This window comes from Oncorhynchus nerka, linkage group LG14, assembly GCF_034236695.1.
Source record: "Oncorhynchus nerka isolate Pitt River linkage group LG14, Oner_Uvic_2.0, whole genome shotgun sequence".
NCBI classification, from domain to species: domain Eukaryota; kingdom Metazoa; phylum Chordata; class Actinopteri; order Salmoniformes; family Salmonidae; genus Oncorhynchus; species Oncorhynchus nerka.
In genome coordinates this window covers 56,202,389-56,222,733 of record NC_088409.1, presented here as the reverse complement: position 1 = coordinate 56,222,733, position 20,345 = coordinate 56,202,389, and the positions used below count along the sequence as shown (strand labels likewise).

The window sequence follows — 20,345 nt, the reverse complement described above, 5'->3', positions numbered from 1 at the left end:
TCCGCCTCATGAGTTGTGAGCTTGGCTGTTGTATTTTATGGATCAGAGGAGGCTTGTGTTTTATCCTGCAGTCTGGGGGAGAAATACGATCACCTGCTCTGTCTTTCTGAGGGGTACTTTTACTACCCACTGGACCCCACTGACACTGCAGGAGCATACATCCCCTGCTTTCTCTGGGGCCCACAGATAGTGGTCCTCTCTGACCCAGCAGCTTCTCTACAGGCAGCAGAGGCATGTCACTGTCAGTAGAGTCAACCTGACATTCTTGACTCTAACATGTACAGAATTGAGATGAAAAGTCTGTTTGGCTTATAGGTAGCTAGATGGCAGTTTTGATTTAAATAATGCTGCCGCGGCTTTATTATTTTTTCCATCTGTCGGGAATAACTACAACTTTGACTGCGAGCTGTGTCCAGCGATGGCATAGGAGGTTCAGGGACTGTTCTTAACCACTGCCAAAATGTGGTGGCTTTTTGTGCGCTTTTCAGCAGCTGTGGCATCACCCAGGTGGGTGCTACGTGTTCGGCAACGGAGGACCAGTACCTACGGAGAAGCGACGCTTGGAACGGACGTCAGAAAGCAGGTGTGGTGCACTGATGAAGAGCTCCAGAAATGTTTGTCAGACTGTCTTTGTTTCTACCTGGCTGTACCATTGATGCCTCCTCCGCTGAGGCTACACTGTGTTTCCAATCCAAAATACCTCAACTCCTGGCCTTTCTAGAGGTGTCCAATATACATCTTCATTATCTCAATTTAAATGTGTTATTTGTATGTTTTTTATGCGCTTTGAGATTATTTTATGTAATGGAAAGCGCTATACAAGTTAAATAATAATTATTAGTAGCAGTAGAGGAGTCTGAGACCAGGGCCCGTATCCACAAAGCTTCTCAAAGTAGAAGTGCTGAATTAGAATTTCACGACTGGAAATACAGATATGCATCTTTCAGTCACAAAAGGTAGAGGCGTGGATCAGAAAACCAGTCAGTATCTGGTGTGACCATTTGCCTCATGCAGAGCGACACATCTCCTTCGCATAGAGTTGATCAGACTGTTGATTGTGGCCTGTGGAATGTTGTCCCACTCCTCTTCAATACCTGTGCGAAGATGCTGGATTTTGGCGGAAACTGGAACACACAGTCGTACACGTCATTCCAGAGCATCCCAAACATGCTCAATACGTAACATGTCTGGTAAGTATGCATGCCATGGAAGAACTGGGATATTTTCAGCTTCCAGGAATTGTGTACAGATTTTTGCGAAGTAGGGCCATGCATTAACATGCTGAAACATGAGGTGAAGGCGTCGGATGACTGGCACGATAATGGACCTCTGGATTCGTCATGGTATCTCTGTGCATTCAAATTGCTATCGAAAAAATACAATTATGTTCGTTGTCCATAGCTTATGCCTGCCCATACCATAACCCCACCGCCACCATGGGGCACTTTGTTCACAACATTGACATCAGCAAACCGCTCGCCCACACGACGCCATACACACTGTCTGCCATCTACCCAGTACAGTTGAAACCGGGATTCATCTGTGAAGAGCACACTTCTCCATCGTGCCAGTGGCCATCAAAGGTGACCATTTGCCCACTGAATTCGGTTACGACACCAAACTGCAGTCAGGTCCCTGGTGAGGACAACGAGCAAGCAGATGACCTTCTCTAAGACGATTTCTGACAGTTTGTTCAGAAATTCTATGGTTGTGCAAACCCACAGTTTCATCAGCTGTCCGGGTGGCTAGTCTCAGATGTTCCCGCAGGTAAAGAAGCTGGATGTGGAGGTCATGGGCTGACGTGGTTACACGTGGTCTATGGTTGTCAGGCTGGTTGGACATACTGCAAAATTCCCTAAAATGACATTGGAGGCGGCTTATGGTAGAGAAATGAACATTCAAATCTCTGGCAACAGCTCTGGTGGACATTCCTACAGTCAGCATGCCAATTGCATGTTCCCTCAACTTGAGACATTTGTGGCATTGTGTTGTGTGACACATTTTAAAGTAGCCTTTTATTGTCCCCAGCACAAGGTGCACCGATGTAATGATAATGCTGTTTAATAAGCTTCTTGATATGCCACGCCTGTCAGATGGATGGATTATCTTGGCAAAGGGGAAATACTCAATAACAGGGATGTAAACAAATTTGTGCACAAATTTTGAGAGAAATAAGCTTTTTGTGCGTATGGAACATTTCTGATATATTTAATTTCAGCTCATGAAATATGGGACCAACACTTTACGTGTTGCGATTATATTTTTGTTCAGTATAAAATAATACCATTATATGAACAGGTGGGAAACCTGATCCCAGATCAGCACTCCTACTCTGAGAAGCTTTGGGGTCGTTCCATTTGATTTCAATCACTTTTGACCGCATCCCTTTTGATTTGAATGAAACTTCCCGTATATATTTGCCCATTGGTAGAAATGGTCAGAAAGTGACTTTTTTGAACCCGAATGACAAAACATTCAGTAGATAGAGGTGCCCAAAGTTAACCCATTTTGCCTACCCCACCACACCATGACACATCCATGTCTTCATCACTGGAAAAACTATTGTCATTTTTTCCAACTTTAACTGCAGTTATCTAAAAAACATTTAAAACCATAATTTCTGCATATGTTGTAGCTTAGACCCTATTTTACATCATCTGAGGTGTTTGTGTTGTGCCCGCCATCAGTTGAATCCAGGTCCACCCATCAGAGAAAGTTGACTTGAATGGGAGTATAAGTTGTTTTATATTACACTGTCAATCTTCCATAGGAAACCTATTGGAATCATAGAAATATGGATAATAGAATAGATATTCGCATTATAAATTGACATTCTATGATGGGTGGACCGACGGCCATCTTTGTGGTGGTAATTGGAAGATTTCAATAATATTTCAAGGGATAGGTCCATTCTATGAATTATGTTTCTATGATTGAAATGACACTCACCCTGTATTCAAGAGCATGCTGTGTCTCAACTGATGGCAGGCACAACACATACATCTCAGATTATGAAAATTAGGGTTTAAACTACAACATAATAATTGATGCTAAAGGTTAAAAAAAAATTAAAACGCATACTTTTTTATTTTTTTAAAATATGAAAATAGAAAATATGAAATTGTTTGACAACCCTGTTTGTAACCTTTTAAAAGATATCAAACTCAATGGTTAGTCTTCTCCAGCGATGAAGACATGGGTGTCTCTTGGTATTGTAGGGTATGAAAAAATGGGTCAACTTTGAGCACCTCTTATCTCCTGAATGTTTTGGTCACTTTCTGACCACTTCTACCATGGGCAAATATGTATGTTTTGTTCAAATGAAAAGGGGTGTGGTCAAAAAGTGATTGAAATCCAATGGAACAATCCTTTGTGAATAAGGGCCTCTGGTGTCGGGAGCCCATATGTGACCAGGGACCAGAATCTCTGAGGAATAACATGTCTTGCTCCAACCAAAGAAAGAACCGATTGGCAACCAGGCTACTACACAACCATAGAACTAACCATAGAGTTAAAGGGATAGTTCACCCAAATCAAAATGGATATCCCTGGCTGCACTGTACAACTATGGTTCTGTTACTAACTATACAGGCTCTGTGCAAGGAAGGTCATACTTTATGACACTGCTGAATTCTCATCTAACCCTGAGTGGGAGGGATGACGTTACTCAGGCAAGCTCTTCCCCTCTCTCCCCCTCTGTACCATTTTAAAGGTCAAATGCTAATTTGGCCTTTTTTGGGAACCTTGTTGCTTTTATTTGTGCATTCCTCTTGTCTATATATAGTGTTTCCCATATCCTGCTACAAGGCCACCTGATTCAGTCCCAACCACCACTCCTACTCAAAGAACTGTTTAACCTGTGCTTCCTCTCTCTCTCTCTCTCTCTCTCTCTCTGTTTTCTCTCTCTCTCTCTCTCTCTCTCTCTCTCTCTCTCTCTCTCTGTTTTCTTTCTCTCTCTCTCTCTCTCTCTCTCTCTCTCTCTCTCTCTCTGTGTTTTCTCTCATCCCAATCTCCCCCCCCCACCTCTGTGCTACATTCTTCTCCCCCCTCCCAACCCTGTTCTACTGTAAACTGTTTACACACAATGCAAGTGGTTGTCGTGACAACGGGCCAGGCTCGGGGGTGAGATGCAGGTGTTCTTGTTTGGGTTTGAGGGAGCCCTCAAAGTTATTTTTTTGAAGAACATTCCGCTCGTTTGGGTTCTGAGGTCTTATTTATTTATTTCAGATGGCCCGTCACCCATACAGGTTTATATCAACACAGAGGACCAGCTTCCTGTTATTACAGCCCCTACACACACACACACACACACACACACACACACACACACACACACACACACACTACTCAAACATATACACTACCGGTCAAAAGTTTTAGAACACCTACTCATTCAAGGACTTTATTTTTCCTATTTTCTACATTGTAGAATAGTAGTGAAGACATCAAAACTACCAGATAACACATATGGAATCATGTAGTAACCAAACAAGTGTCAAACAAATCAAAATATATGTTATATTTGAGATTCTTCAAATAGCCACCATTTGCCTTGATGACAGCTTTGCACACTCTTGGCAGTCTCTCAACCAGCTTCACCTGGAATGCTTTTCCAACAGTCTTGAAGGAGTTCCCACATATGCTGAGCACTTGTTGGCTGCTTTTCCTTCACTCTGTGGTCCGACTTATCACAAACCATCTCAATTTGGTTGAGGTCAGGGAGTTATGGAGGCCAGGTCATCTGATTCAGCACTCACTCCATCACTCCCTTTCTTGGTAAAAATAGCCCTTACACAGCCTGGAGGGGTGTTGGGTCATTGTCCTGTTGAAAATCAAATGATACTCCCAATAAGCCCAAACCAGATTGGATGGCTTATTGCTGCAGAATGCTGTGGTAGCATTGCTGATTAAGTGTTCCTTCAATTCTAAATAAATCACAGACAGTGTTACCAGCAAAGTCCTCCCACACCATAGCACATCCTCCTCCATGCTTTACGGTGGGAAATACACATGCGGGGATCATCCATTCACTCACACCACATCTCACAAAGACACGGAGGTTGGAACCAAAAATCTCCTGGACTCTAGACCAAATTACAAATTTCCAACGGTCTAATGTCCATTGCTTGTGTTTCTTGGCCAAAGTAAGTCTTTTCTTATTATTGGTGTCCTTTAGTAGTGGTTTATTTGAAGTAATTCGACCATGAAGGCCTGATTCACAGTCTCTTCTGAATAGTTGATATTGAGATGTGTCTGTTACTTGAACTCTGTGAAGCATTTATTTGGGCTGCAATTTCTGAGGTTGGTAACACTAATGAACTTATCCTCTGCAGCAGAGGTAACTCTGGGTCTTCCTTTCCTGTGGCGGTCCTCATGAGCCAGTTTCATCATGGCGCTTGAGGGTATTTGCGATTTGCACTTGAAGAAACTTTAAAAGTTCTTGAAATGTTCCGTATTGACTGACCTTCATGTCTTAAAGTAATGATGAACTGTCATTTCTCTTTGCTTATTTGAGCTGTTCTTGCCATAATATGGACATGGTCTTTTACCAAATAGGGCTATCTTCTGTATACCCCTCCAACCTTGTCACAACACAACTGATTGGCTCAAATGCATTAAAGAAGGAAAAAAATTCCACAAATGAACTTTTAAGAAGGGACACCTGTTAATTGAAATGCATTCCAGGTGAATAACTCATGAAGCTGTTTGAGAGAATGCCAAGAGTGTGCAAGCTGACATCAAGGCAAAGGGTGACTATTTGAAGAATCTCAAATATAAAATATATTTGAATTTGTTTAACACCTTTTTTGGTTACTACATGATTCCATATGTGTTATTTCATAGTTTTGACATCTTCACTATTATTCTACAATGTAGAAAATAGTAGAAATAAAGAAAAACCCTTGAATGAGTAGGTGTTCTAAAACTTTTGACCGGTAGTGTACCTTAAAGACATGCACACACAACTACATAAATCGAGACGAGCACTCACATTGTAAACAGGCTGTGCAAACGCAATCACTCGGACACACACTCACAAACACACACAAACAAACACGCATTCTACATGTGCTCACACACACGAACAGAGAAACACACAGAGACATACACATTGCCGTTAACACAAACACACAGAGATGCAAACATCCCTCTTCTCATCCCTGGTTGTCTGTTAAGGACAGTTATGTTTACGATTTATGTCCTTGCCATTCCCACTACAGATAAACAGATGGGGAGATTGCGTTGATGGCTGGACTGACTGACTGACTGCTGAATGTTGTCTGTGGGAAGCTTACATAGTCTCAGATTAGGAGTGCTGATCTGGCATCAGTTTTGACTTTTAGATCATCATGAACAAGATTCAGACTGATCCTAGATCAGCACTCATATTCTAAGACGCTTTGTGAATACGGGGCCCTGGTCTGCCGAAGACCACACCGTCTGGAGATGAGTGAGAAAAAGAAAAGAACGCACACCCAAATGTACAAAATATGAAAGTAGCACATTCTAATTTTGTGTAATTGACATGTATTTGACCTTTCCTTCTCACAATTGTTGGGTCGTTATTATTATCACCCAATCTACCTACCTCATCCCCATATTGTTTTTATTTACTTTTCTGCTCTTTTGCACACCAGTATTTCTACTTGCACATCATCATCTGCACATCTATCACTCCAGTGTTAATTTGCTAAACTGTAATTACTTCACTACTATGGCCTATTTATTGCCTCACCTGCTCATGCCATTTGCACACACTATATATAGACTTTCTTTTTTTCTATTGTGTTATTGACTGTACGCTTGTTTATTCCATGTGTAACACTGTGTTTGTGCCGCACTGCTTTGCTTTGCCTTGGCCAGGTCGCAGTTGTAAATGAGAACTTGTTCTCAACTAGCCTACCTGGTTAAATAAAGGTGAAATACATTTTTTTATTCTTTTTTATTTATCAGAAATATATGCCATTAAGCAGATGCTTTTATCCAAAGCGACTTAAAGCCATGTGCTCATACTTATGTCTGGTCCCGGGAATCAAAACCATAATCCTGGCGTAGCAAGCGTCATGCTCTACCAACTGAACTACAGAGGACCTGTATGTGTTTGACTTCTGTAATTGGCATTAAGAATCTAAACATCACTCACTATTACAATAATAAATGATGATCGTTGCCACGGATTCAGCCCGTGCTTCCTATACAGTTCTACTGTTGACTGTGTGGTTGGTTTTGTAGGTCCCGTGGAGGAGAATGAAACAGTTCCGGAACAGAGGTTCCAAGGGTAAACCGGCGGACAGGTCTACGGATGAGGCGAGTCAGACTGACTCTGAAAATACTCTTGGACACACAACTGCTCCTAATGCTACTCACTGTGGGCTCAGCTTGCCAAGACCGACTCAGTCTGGCCTCAACAGTTGGTATTGGCACCTGTGTTCAAAAATAGACAGCCAATATCAATGGTTCATCACCCACTCTCTGGCACTGCTTCACACATCCAGTTTGTTCAACGTGGAGTCTGAAAATACCTCAAACATAAATAGTTGACCATCGTTTAGAGCTGTATGTATATACAGTAGACACAGGAAGGTGAAGTACCACACCTCTGTCACCCCAGACACAGTCATGGTTCGGGGTCGTCGTTAAGGCAACACGGAACCGTGTAGAACCTTGAATGAATCAGCTGTCTGTTATTTCAATGTTCCGTGAGATCACCAAAATTTGCTGACGGTGACGGACGAGAGTGGACAGGTTTTGGAGAAGTCGATCAAGACAAACCTTTACTCCTCTGAGGTCACTGTCATTTACAGTCACACATTTGTGTGTGTGTTGCATAGACCGTTTGAGCAGATGAATGATGAAAAGGCTTGGCCTGCGCTAGACAGCTTGAATGGGGCTAGTAGGGAAGTCCCCTGTGCTGCTCTAGACAGCTTGAATGGGGCTTGTGGGGAAGTCCTCTGTGCTGCTCTAGACAGCTTGAATGGGGCTTGTGGGGAAGTCCCCTGTGCTGCTCTAGACAGCTTGAATGGGGCTTGTGGGGAAGTCCCCTGTGCTGCTCTAGACAGCTTGAATGGGACTCTAACCTCCACACACATGCTCGTTTATAAAATCATTGTCTTGATAACAAGGACGAACACTCCCCCACACGCATACACACACAATCTTCAACACACACCCTGGTCCACGTTTGCCCGCTCACCGACCTTGTCTTCAGTATTTGCTCTGATGATATCATTGAATGTGTTTCTGGGGGAAGGAGGGGCGGGATGTCGGACAGTCAGTGTGTTTGTGTGTGTTAGGGAGAAAGTAAAAGTTTCATCATGTAACCGGAAAGGAAAGTGTTGGTACTGCAGGTATTGTCTTGCATTTGCAGGTTTCAGTCAATAGGACACAGAGAGGAAACCTGTTGGCTCTCATAGTCCCCCGATGAGGTGGAGGGAGAGTCTGAATGAACGAGGGGGAGTCTGAATTAACGAGGGGGAGTCTGGAGGAACGAGGGGGAGTCTGAATGAACAAGGGAGAGGGAGGCCAGAGGGTTGTTGGCATGACTGACCCCCTCCTGCCACCATCTCCCTCTCCCTGACTGTCTCGGAAACAGTGAGCTCAGGAGAATGGAATCTTATCTCTGCAAAAATGCACTTTGGAATTCCTTGCCAGTGAATGCAAAACGTCAGCTCCGTGTGTGTGTGTGTGTGTGTGTGTGTACACATGTTGTGTGGTTTGTGTGCACAAGAGTCTGTGCGTGTGTGTTTGTTTTGTGGTCCACGACTTAACCCAATTATTTAATGTGAACTGTAAATGAAAGTCTTCCTCTATGTTCCTCCTCGTCCCTCACACTGCAGTCCACTCTCTGACATCAAGATGAAATTGTATTACCCAGCACGCTACACTCACAAACCATCCATTCCACTTTTTTCCCCGCAGTGTCATTCCTTCAGAGGCCAAACCCAGTATAACTTGTTCTCAACCTTCTAATGGCAACTGCATGCACTTCGAATGATCTTTCCTTCAAATGTTTAAAGATGAATACTTTCATTTGATCTTCAATATATTTTGAATACCGTATTAATTAAGGTAGTGGTGCTGCCAATCAAATATCCCCATATACAGATATAGGATCCTAATTTAAGACAGTTTACTACAGCTGGAAAATAATCCTGCCGCAACAGGAAATGTGAATTATTATGTGGATTATAATTAATGGACATTTTTTATTGGAGTTGACAATTTTGTTCGGGCAAATCAAGTCTGACATTTTTAAAGTGGAAATTACAAACTTTAGAAGCTTTTTTAACCCTTGAATACACTACAAGTTTGCATTTCCTGCTGTTTTGGAAAATTCCAATCAAATTAAGATCCTACATCTGTAAGTAAAATGTTTCTATTTTCAATTGAATTTTTCATCCAATATTGCTACAAAATTACCAGTGCACAGTTAAGCAATAAGGCCCAAGGAGGTGTGCTATATAAGGGCTGTTCTTATGCATGACGCATGATGGATACAGCCCCCTAACCCCTAGGTGCCTTATTGCTATTATAAACTGGTTACAAACATAATTAGAACAGTAGAAATACATGTTTGGTCATACTTGTGGTATACGGTCTGATATACCACGGCTTTCAGCCAATCAGCATTCAGGACTCGAACCACCCAGTTTATAATAGGCTTTCTAGCACACCATTGGCTATCTTATATACTTACATAGTGACGTCAAAGAACGTGTGTCATGCACCATGTGTGTGCAGTTCTGAGTTTAATGAGGAGGTTACCTGAGCAAACAGATGTTTAGTTGGGCACAGATAAGGAGTGCGGTTTGGACCAGTCATTTGGAACTTTATCGCAGATATAAAGTGGCTCGTAAATTCTCCCATTATCGCCTGAGAAGCAGTTCTGCTCAAGCTGAACACCAGTTCGGCTGTTTGTGTTATTGCTGAGGCCAAGGATCACGCCACCATCTATACAGCTTTTACTGCTCTCCTCCCCACCTCACTTCCTGATTTTTACGCCTATGGCTATGCTCTTCTCAGTCCCGCCTGACTCTACAATCCATCATCTTTAATTCCGCGATTACTTGAGCAGTAACACGGATGCGATGTCTCTGGATGGTTGTCAGCCGTGTTGGAGCTCAGTGAATCAAACCACAACAGAAGTAGGCCCTCATGTGCACGGTCTATTTCTTTGTGGACTTTTCCCATTTCAGACACACAAAGGGGCAACAATGTTCATACAATACAGTGTGCTGATGCGCTAAAATACGCCATGATGACGATATAGGCAACAACTTCAAGTGAAGGGTACAGAGGGATTAAGGGCCCTCGTCTCTGTCCCCTCTCCTCCAGATGTGACTCCAGTCAGGGTAGTGGACAGGAAAAGGGTTGAGAAATGGTGGGGGGGGGGACACTCCGGTCGGCTTGTTAAGAGAGTGGTGAGGTATTACTTTAAAAGCTCCTCCACCCCCGTCGGAATGTGGAGGGGGGAACGTGGGACAGCGGACGTCTTTTCCAGAGGACGGGAAACCTGGAGGCAGAAGTGGAGTTATACCACTGCTCTTGTGATGAAGGGTCCTTGCAGTAGCCTACTCTGACTGAAGGGTCCTTGCCGTAGCCTACTCTGACTGAAGGGTCCTTGCCGTATCCTACTCTGACTGAAGGGTCCTTGCCGTAGCCTACTCTGACTGAAGGGTCCTTGCAGTAGCCTACTCTGACTGAAGGGTCCTTGCAGTAGCCTACTCTGACTGAAGGGTCCTTGCAGTAGCCTACTCTGACTGAAGGGTCCTTGCCGTATCCTACTCTGACTGAAGGGTCCTTGCCGTAGCCTACTCTGACTGAAGGGTCCTTGCCGTATCCTACTCTGACTGAAGGGTCCTTGCCGTATCCTACTCTGACTGAAGGGTCCTTGCCGTATCCTACTCTGACTGAAGGGTCCTTGCCGTAGCCTACTCTGACTGAAGGGTCCTTGCCGTAGCCTACTCTGACTGAAGGGTCCTTGCAGTAGCCTACTCTGACTGAAGGGTCCTTGCAGTAGCCTACTCTGACTGAAGGGTCCTTGCAGTAGCCTACTCTGACTGAAGGGTCCTTGCAGTAGCCTACTCTGACTGAAGGGTCCTTGCAGTAGCCTACTCTGACTGAAGGGTCCTTGCCGTATCCTACTCTGACTGAAGGGTCCTTGCCGTAGCCTACTCTGACTGAAGGGTCCTTGCCGTATCCTACTCTGACTGAAGGGTCCTTGCCGTAGCCTACTCTGACTGAAGGGTCCTTGCAGTAGCCTACTCTGACTGAAGGGTCCTTGCCGTATCCTACTCTGACTGAAGGGTCCTTGCCGTAGCCTACTCTGACTGAAGGGTCCTTGCCGTAGCCTACTCTGACTGAAGGGTCCTTGCAGTAGCCTACTCTGACTGAAGGGTCCTTGCCGTATCCTACTCTGACTGAAGGGTCCTTGCAGTAGCCTACTCTGACTGAAGGGTCCTTGCCGTAGCCTACTCTGACTGAAGGGTCCTTGCAGTAGCCTACTCTGACTGAAGGGTCCTTGCCGTAGCCTACTCTGACTGAAGGGTCCTTGCCGTAGCCTACTCTGACTGAAGGGTCCTTGCCGTAGCCTACTCTGACTGAAGGGTCCTTGCAGTAGCCTACTCTGACTGAAGGGTCCTTGCCGTAGCCTACTCTGACTGAAGGGTCCTTGCAGTAGCCTACTCTGACTGAAGGGTCCTTTCCGTAGCCTACTCTGACTGAAGGGTCCTTGCCGTAGCCTACTCTGACTGAAGGGTCCTTGCCGTATCCTACTCTGACTGAAGGGTCCTTGCCGTAGCCTACTCTGACTGAAGGGTCCTTGCAGTAGCCTACTCTGACTGAAGGGTCCTTGCCGTATCCTACTCTGACTGAAGGGTCCTTGCAGTAGCCTACTCTGACTGAAGGGTCCTTGCCGTATCCTACTCTGACTGAAGGGTCCTTGCCGTAGCCTACTCTGACTGAAGTGTCCTTGCCGTAGCCTACTCTGACTGAAGGGTCCTTGCCGTATCCTACTCTGACTGAAGGGTCCGTATGTAGCAGATGGGAGTCTGTGAAACTCACTCCTCAGCCTGAACTATCCCCACTTGCGCTGCCGAATAGCTAGCTTTTCGGTGGCGTAATTGGGTAAGACGCTTAAGGGCGGTGGTCACGCGTTCGCAAGGCAGAGGTACTGGGTTTGAGCCTCTGTAAGAGCTGAATCAGGAGGAAAGTGGTCCTCACTAAAGCAAGCAATGTGACATCCTTCACACATCCATTAGCCTACTCACTGACAGACTGGACAGGATAATGTTATGGTCCCACCAAACATGTAACAGCATGTGTTGCTTCCTAGTGGCCTCTTATTGGGTTCGAATGTCCCCACGAATCCATAGGTACAAAGACAAATACTGTACATCATGATCAAAGCAAATACTTCTGTGAAATACACTGTAAATAATTACAGTGTAATTGTTCAGATGACACAGATGACACTCGATAACTGTCATGTAAATTGTCTGAGCCCACAGATGGGAAGGTGTGTGTGTTGTCCCTCTGGACCAGGGTAATTCATCAGACTGGGTGAATTGATGGGAGTTGGGGTTGTGTGTGTGTGTGTTTGGGAGGGGGAGGGGCAGAGGGACGGGAAATAAAGTGATTCTCCAGATGAAATCTAATATGTGAGACGATACATCCTAAAGAGACGTTTCCTCATAGCCCTGCCCGATGAATACCAATTCGGTGGCCGCCGCTGGAAGGACGATTGCACCTTGCTTGAACAACGCAGTGGAGAATTACAATGTGCCTTTTTTTTTTTGGCTCGTTCCATCCAATCACATTCCCCAAATTGTAGTGACTTTATCCTCCCCTATGAGTCATCCATTCATGCCTTGGTCTGGTAAGAGAATATGTTTGGTCTTATTCAGTAACATAGTCATGAATTGATCGTGGAGATTGTAATGTCTGTGAACATGTCAGCATGTTAACTGATAATGAAAATGGTGTCAATGAAAATCAGTGGGTGAGTTTGAAAGTAATAATGGAAAATAAAATAATTAGCCAGTCCACCCTGACCTTATCTCTAACTCTGTGTGTGTGTGATGGTAGTGGGGGTGGTCTGACTTGGTGACATCACGATCAGGGAGGATCCAAATGACCAGGAAAGTCAATTAGAGTTAAACTGAGTTTACCAGCTGGACTCTCGGTATAGCATAAGAGAGAGGGAGAGGGAGAGGGAGAGAGAGGAAAAAGGGGAGGAGAGACAAAGAGAATGAGAGACAGAGAAAGAGAGGAAGGGAGACACATTTAGGAAGCTGAGGACAAGAGGGCATTTTTGTTGTTGTTGCCGGTTACAGAACTCTCCAGACATATATTTATCTTGTGCAGGTCCATACAGTAGCTATATTGCACGTCTATCTATCTCTCTGTGTCTGAGCAGAGGTGGAAGTGTCGGCGACAGAGAGAGGGAGTTGCCTGTTTGAAGAGGTCAGGCAGGCAGGGGAAAGCCGGTGGATATGTTTTAAGAGGCCGCTTATCTGAAACTGACAACAGGATGAGAGGGTGAGTGAGAGGGGAGAGCCCAGCAGTACAGGGGGAGAACCATGGAGAGTACAGCATCCTCATCCACAGCCCACTCACAGAGGAGACACAGACACAGGCTAACCTAAGAGAGACAAACGGAGAGAGAAAGAGAGGTAAAGAGTTTACTTTGTCCATTCTGTCCAACGGAGAGGGAGCGAGAGACGATGGTTCGTAACACTGGAGCTCTAGGATAAACCATGGACTCTGCACACCTCCTACCACGCCTGGACGTGAGTATTGCACACACACACACACACACTCTCTCTCAACACACGCAAACACACACATATACATGTATGCCAAGCCAACTCTGCCTGGCCACGGGAACTTCACTGCTCAAACCATTAGCCACTCTAGGGAGAACAAACACATGCTCACTTACACGCAGATGCTGGCTTACTGTGTTGCTCGCAATCAAACGCTTATAAGCGAGGGTCCAAGAATAATGTGACTATTATGTTTTCAGAGGACCTAATGTAACTTACTTCTCTGTAGGAGTGTAAAGGCATTGAACTATTCCTCAGTGTTGATGGTAAAACACAGCTTTCACGTGAACCGGTGCTGCTTTTGTCTTTTCCACCTCTGTCTGTGTCGACAGGACGTGTGAAGATGTTTTTGACGTGTCTGATGTGTCGTGCATGTCACTGTTTCCACCAATACATCTGCCTCCGCAAAGCCTCCTGTTAACTAAACCACCGTCTCCCGGCGTCTGTCGCTTAACTCCCTGACGCTCAGATCATCCGAAACATAGCTCTGAGTGAAACGTTATGGATCACAGCGAGAAATGGCGTGAACACTGAGGCATACAGTTGTGAATGTCCTAGTTGAAATAGATGAAGATCTACAAGAGCTGAAAAGCTTCCAGTGACTTGTAGTTCTGGTTGAAATAGATGGAGGTTAAAGGTGACCTGTTGATCTCCTGCACTGTATGTGCTAGTTAGACTCTTTTTTAATAATGGACCTGGGAATGAAGGTCCTGGCAGTGGTGACTACTATACTGTACATAGAGGTATCTGGCTAAATGTCTTTCCTAGGGTACAGGGTAGCTGACGCTCCAGATCAAATGTCATTTGTCACACGCTTCGGAGACCACCGGTGTAGACCAACAGTGAAATGCTTACTTGCGGGACCTTTTTTAACAATGCAGAGTTAAAGATAAACATATTAAAAAAATAAAAATAAAGAATAGAAATAGTGAGATGAGGAATAAAACACACTGAATAACAAATACAAATTACATGGATATATGCAGTGGGTTGCCAGTACTGATTTGATGTGTAGGGGTACGAGGTATTTGAGGTAGATATGTACATATAGGTAGGGGTAAAGTGACTAGGCAACAGGATAGATAGACAGTAGTAGCAGCGTATATGGCGAGTGTGAAAGTGTGTGGCGTCAGTATGCAGGTGTGCGCGTCTTATGTGTGTGTGGGCGTCTGTAGCGTGCATGTCAAATCAAATCAAATTTTATTGGTCCCATACACATATTTAGCAGATGTTATTGCTGGTGTAGCAAAATGCTTATACGTGTGTTTGGGTGTATGTATGTGTGTGGGTAGAGTCCAGTGTGTGAACATAGTCAGTGCACGAGAGTTGGTGCAAAAAAGGGTCAATGCTGGTAGGTCCGGGTGACCATTTCTTTAGCCATTTAAGGAGTCTTGTTTAGTAGTCTTATGGCTTGGGGATAGAAGCTGTTGAGGGTCCTGTTGGTTCCAGACTGGTACTGCTTGCCATGAGGTAGCAGAGAGAACAGTCTATGGCTTGGGTGGCTGGAGTCTTTGACAATTTTTGGGGCCTTCCTCTGACACTGCCTGGTATAGAGGTCCTGGATGGCAGGAAGCTCGGCCCAAGTGATGTACTGGGCCATACACACCACACTCTGTAGGGCCTTGCAGTCAGGTACCTTGCAGTTGCAGTTTCTAGTGATGTTGTGAGAGTGTTGGTTGATTCCCCAGTAGCTGGAAAGTGTAATCTCAACCCTGGCAGCAGACACTGGTTTCTCCTCTCTCTCTCTCTCTGTGTGTGTGTGTGTGTGTCCCCAAGCATTTGACATTTTTTGCGATTGTTCGTGTGTGATGCATGTGCAGCGCTATGCATGAAAACATTCTAATCGATTGGCTTTTGTCCGTCATATACATTCATATACACACAACACACATATTTATACCTCTTGGCTTGTATTTCCATGTACGTGTTTGCACTCTGCCTGCGTGGTGCAGACGCGTGGAGCCGTAACTACCATAAAGGTTTTTTGAGGAAGGCAAGCGGCGGGCTGAAGTCTGGACTGCCCGTGTCATTAACCTCTTAATCGCCCCAGCTGGGATAAAAGTATAATACACTCTAATAAAACCACACAGCAGGTAACTAGGAATATTATTCTAATGATTTCAACTGTCATGCTTCGAAAAATGTCACTCTTACCTCCTCGTTTCAGCCTGATACATTAAATCATAGAGCAGTGAACGCGGTCGTCATTCGAGAGATCGGTCGCGTGTTAGCGGTGGAGAGAGAGAAGTGTGAGGATCATTCCGGATGCATTAGGTGTCCGTTTCAGGTGATTTTGAGAATGGTCCACAGAGATGCGGGTTGAGCAAGTTCGAAAAAGAAAAAAAAAACGTTCTTGGGATGTGTGTTTGTGAGCTTTGTACAAAAGCTGAAGAACATACGCACACCCAGGTACTTTTCGAAAGGTGCTGGAGTTGTACACTGCTGCTCATGCTCCCAGGTGATATTTATTCCTAATGTTTTGACCCTCAGGTCTTCATCAAGCATCCGTATCCCAGGTGGGGGTGGAAGGTCCTATATATAGTGGCAGTACTTAGTGACATCGCTTCAATATTCAATTAGGGTGGGGGGGAAACACAATCATTTGGACATTTTGAAACTATAAAACGGTTTCAAGTCAAAATCCTGGTTAAGTCCAAGAGAAGACAGTGTGTTGAGCCTGTGGATCCAGGCCATGGAGCAGCAGTGTGTTTGTGAGCTTGTACATGTTTGTGTGTGTGCGAGTATAAGATTTCCAAGACATGCAGTAGTTATGACATGGGCAGAGAGTGTATGTGTGTGTTAGAGAGCGAGGGAGGGAGAGCAGGAATCTGGGGAAAAGAAAAACGGGAAGAACAACAGGAAGGGAAAGTGGCGGGACCAGGCGTAACACGAAGACAGCGGCAGCGGATAAATCAGCCGGCTGCGGTGACACTGGGCCCTCTCGCCCGACAACACTCAGCAGCATCCTTCCGCAAAAACACCATTCATTTCGAGGGCTTAGGAAAAAGACCAACACAAGAGACAGAGGGGTAGATAAATAAAGATAGGGAGAGAAAGAAAAATAGAGATTGGGAAAGAGAGAAACATGCAGATAAAGAAGAATGGGGAGACAGGGAACACAGAGGGGGGGCAGGGGAAGAGATATGGAAAAGGACAAGTAGTGATAGAGAGAGAAGAGGGATATATCTCTGTCTTCCCTTCTCTCTCTTTAGCTGTATCTCTTCTTCTCTATCTTTGCCTCTCTCTATTTTCTAAATCTGTCTTTCCTCTGCCCCCCATAGAAGTAGAAGATATCCAGAGAATAGACTTGAAAGAAATGGAGGGGAACTAAGAGAGAATGAGGGGGGACAGAAACAGAAAGGGAGGAGGAGATAAGGAGATAAAGAGGGACTACGAAAAGGAGAGATTAAAAGAGGGAGAGAGAGAGGGAAAGAGATATACTTATGTTGGTCTGTTTTGATCTGTGAGTTCAGAGGAACAGCCTGATTACCGCCCATCTCTCGTCTGCGTGCGCCTGGGGTCACGCTACCGTCTGCTCTGGGTCAGACATCATCTAATACGTCTGAGAGAACCACCTCACCCCTCACCTCCCCCGGAAGACTCGATTAGTCCCATTTCAGAGGAGGGAGAGAGCGGGGGATGAAGGGAAAGCAATCGCATGGATGTTACCATCCAGGATGAATGGAGAGGGGGGCGGGTCAACGAAGGGGATGGCAGATAGAGGCCAAATTAAGTTTAGGAACTTTTCTCCCAGTTTAGATTAGCTGGAGAGAGACAGGGAGATGGGTGGACGTACTCTTGATGGATGAACGGCAGGGTGTCCTCTGACTCCCCTCCTCCCACTTCTGAAACAAACCTTTGAACCTTCATTAAGGGGGTGGGGGGTATCCTTAATCTAGTTGTCAAGCCATAGGACGCCATGGGAAAGGGTGTACAGTTGTGGCTCTCTAATCATCCTCTAATTCCCCCGTAGTGTTGCCTCAGGTGGAGAAGCATGGGGTGGAGAGACATTACTTGGGGTGGGGCCGACTGAGTTAATGGGTAGTGAACAGAGTTCCACGCTCACAGCTTATTTTCCCAGGGTATTGCTGCGTCTGTTCTCTCTCTCACACACACACACACACACACACACACACACACACACACACCCTGTGACCTCCTTGTAAACCTTACTCTGACACTATGGCATGATTATCTGTGACTATGGTGTAGTTATGTGTTCGTTGTGCCATAAATGCCTCAGTTATCCTGCCATGTTGGACTTAATCAATTCTCAGCTCAGTACAGTGATGCGATAGGCAGGGAGTGATAAGATTAAGAGAGAGTTTCGCTCTAGTCTGTAGGGAGAAACAGGACGTTGAGTTCTATTTCGTTTGCATTCAATGAGGCGTATCTTTTCTTCTTAGAATAATGACGACATCTCTAATTTCTTTAGTTGTAGGATGATGGTAAAGCAGACAGGTTGGGAGAAGAGAAGTCATGGCCCAGCCCAGGTCTCAGTCTCTACACGAGCCTGCTAGCTTTGAATGCTTTGAACCAAATCTAGGGTCAGCTTACCCTCTTGCTAACGGCAAACTGACCTTCTAGTTAAGTGTCCAGGGCCAACTTCATCCTACTTTGAACAATAGACAGGTCAGACACCCCTACCCTGACCCCTGACCTCCTGACTCCAGAGGGCATAAGGCCATTAAGGCCTATAGTTTCTAATTAGTGGCTCAATCATTAACAGCTGTACTACAGAGACACGGGGTGGTAACCTGGCTGGCTGGGGCATTAATGCTATGACCTCCAGCACTGGGCCTTTTCCCGCACAGCAGACAGGCCAGTTAGTAACTATGGTCTCAAGTATTTGGTTGAAGCTACTGTATAGGTCCATTCAGCAAATACGCTCTGGAGAGTAAATTGGAGCAATAGAGATATAAAGTACAGTAGCTACACTAGTTATTATTATCCATTAAAGTCAACTAACTTTAGCTAATTTATGGTCTTAGCAGTACTACTATTAAAGTTCTCCTAAATCACACAGACACACACACACACACACACTGAATATAGTCTCTGCTTAATCACTTGTATCCCCTTGTGCTTGAATTTCCTAGGAGATGGGGCCTTGGCAACACATAGCAATACATTAACATTAAGGAAAACAAAGTGGTGCTGTTTTTACAGCCATGTGTATCCGGCAAACAACTTCACATGGACTCCAGCAGTACATTTCTTGATGTCGCACCAGCATTACGTCCTAAAAGCCTGACGAGCAGTATGTGAATTACATGGGGGGGGTTAAAATGCACGTTGTACTGCTACAGTGGTAAATATGAAAATATTTCAAATTAAACAAACACCCCCACCTCTCTCTCATGGTTTAAGGCCAGTGACAGTTGATTCAGGTTCTTTCAATTGCATTCAGCTCTCTCCTCAGCCTAAATTCCTCTCTCTCTGCCTTACTCTCTGCCTTGAGCTTTCGCTAGAAGACTTGCAACGTTGTATAGACTGGGCCCAGCCCACTAGCGACCTTGCAACATTATCAACTGGGTCTAGTCCGCTAGCTGAACTTACATAATTGTTTCAACCAGGCCCGCACGGTTTCCTGTGCCAATGCACTCGGGACAGACAGCTGTATTTGCGTCCCGTAATTCAGCCCCTTTTTCAGATGTCCCGACTTTACTTTTGACAAAAAAATGTACATTTGTCAGCAAGACTCATCTATTAGACCTCACGTTAAGACCCAGCTGCCGACAGTTCAGAGTAACAAAAGTTTTTTTTTACAAAAACAGGGGGCAGGCAAACGACAGGTCAAGGGGCAGGCAGAGGTCAGTAATCCAGGGCAGAGTCAGAAAGGTACAGAATGGCAGGCAGGGTCAGGGCAGGCAGAGGTCAGTAATCCAGAGCAGAGTCAGAAAGGTACAGAATGGCAGGCAGAGGTCAGTAATCCAGAGCAGAGTCCGAAAGGTACAGAATGGCAGGCAGAGGTCAGTAATCCAGGGCAGTGTCACAAGGTACAGAATGGCAGGGTCAGGGCAGGGAAAATGGTCAAAACTGGGAAAACAGGGATTCGAGAGAAAAACAGGTGTATGTGAAAAACGCTGGTAAGCCTGATGAGACAAGACGAACTGGCAACAGACAAACAGAAAACACAGGTATAAATGCACAGTGGCTAATGGGCGACACCTGGAGGGGGGTGGAGACAAGCACAAGACAGGTGCAACAGATCAGGGTGTGACAGCATCTATTCATTCCGGCCACAAGAGTTTAGTACGAATGACAATCGCCCAATGTCATAAAACTTTTGATGTTTTGTAACAGATGTCTCTTTCCATTCATTAGAATGCTAGAATTATTTTGGGGTGGATGAACATGCGCAGGTAGCCTACGTTTTTTTAAGTGATTTGTTTGACAATCGGATGAAAACATCATGACTGGTTGTGTTCAAGCCACATTAAAGGTAATACATGTTTATTGTCTGAATGTCACGGTATGATTCATACTCTGCTGATGAGGAATTAGTATGGTGGGGAC

At 45.0% G+C, this 20,345-nt stretch overlaps 1 protein-coding gene across 3 annotated transcripts in view; it reads left to right on the top strand.

Annotated features, from left to right (window-relative positions):
* Positions 1 to 20,345, top strand: part of LOC115141457 (bone morphogenetic protein 2-like) — a 29,626-nt gene that overhangs the window by 5,240 nt on the left and 4,041 nt on the right. The window contains exon 1 of one of the 3 annotated variants that reach the window (XM_029680338.2): positions 13,207 to 13,790. The exons of 1 other annotated variant lie outside the window; for it this stretch is intronic. The gene's annotated coding sequence lies outside the window, so the exon portion shown is untranslated. Of the gene's footprint in view, positions 1 to 13,206; positions 13,791 to 19,156; positions 20,272 to 20,345 lie in introns of those variants that run through there. One more of the 3 variants, XM_065000197.1, reaches the window with a different exon arrangement.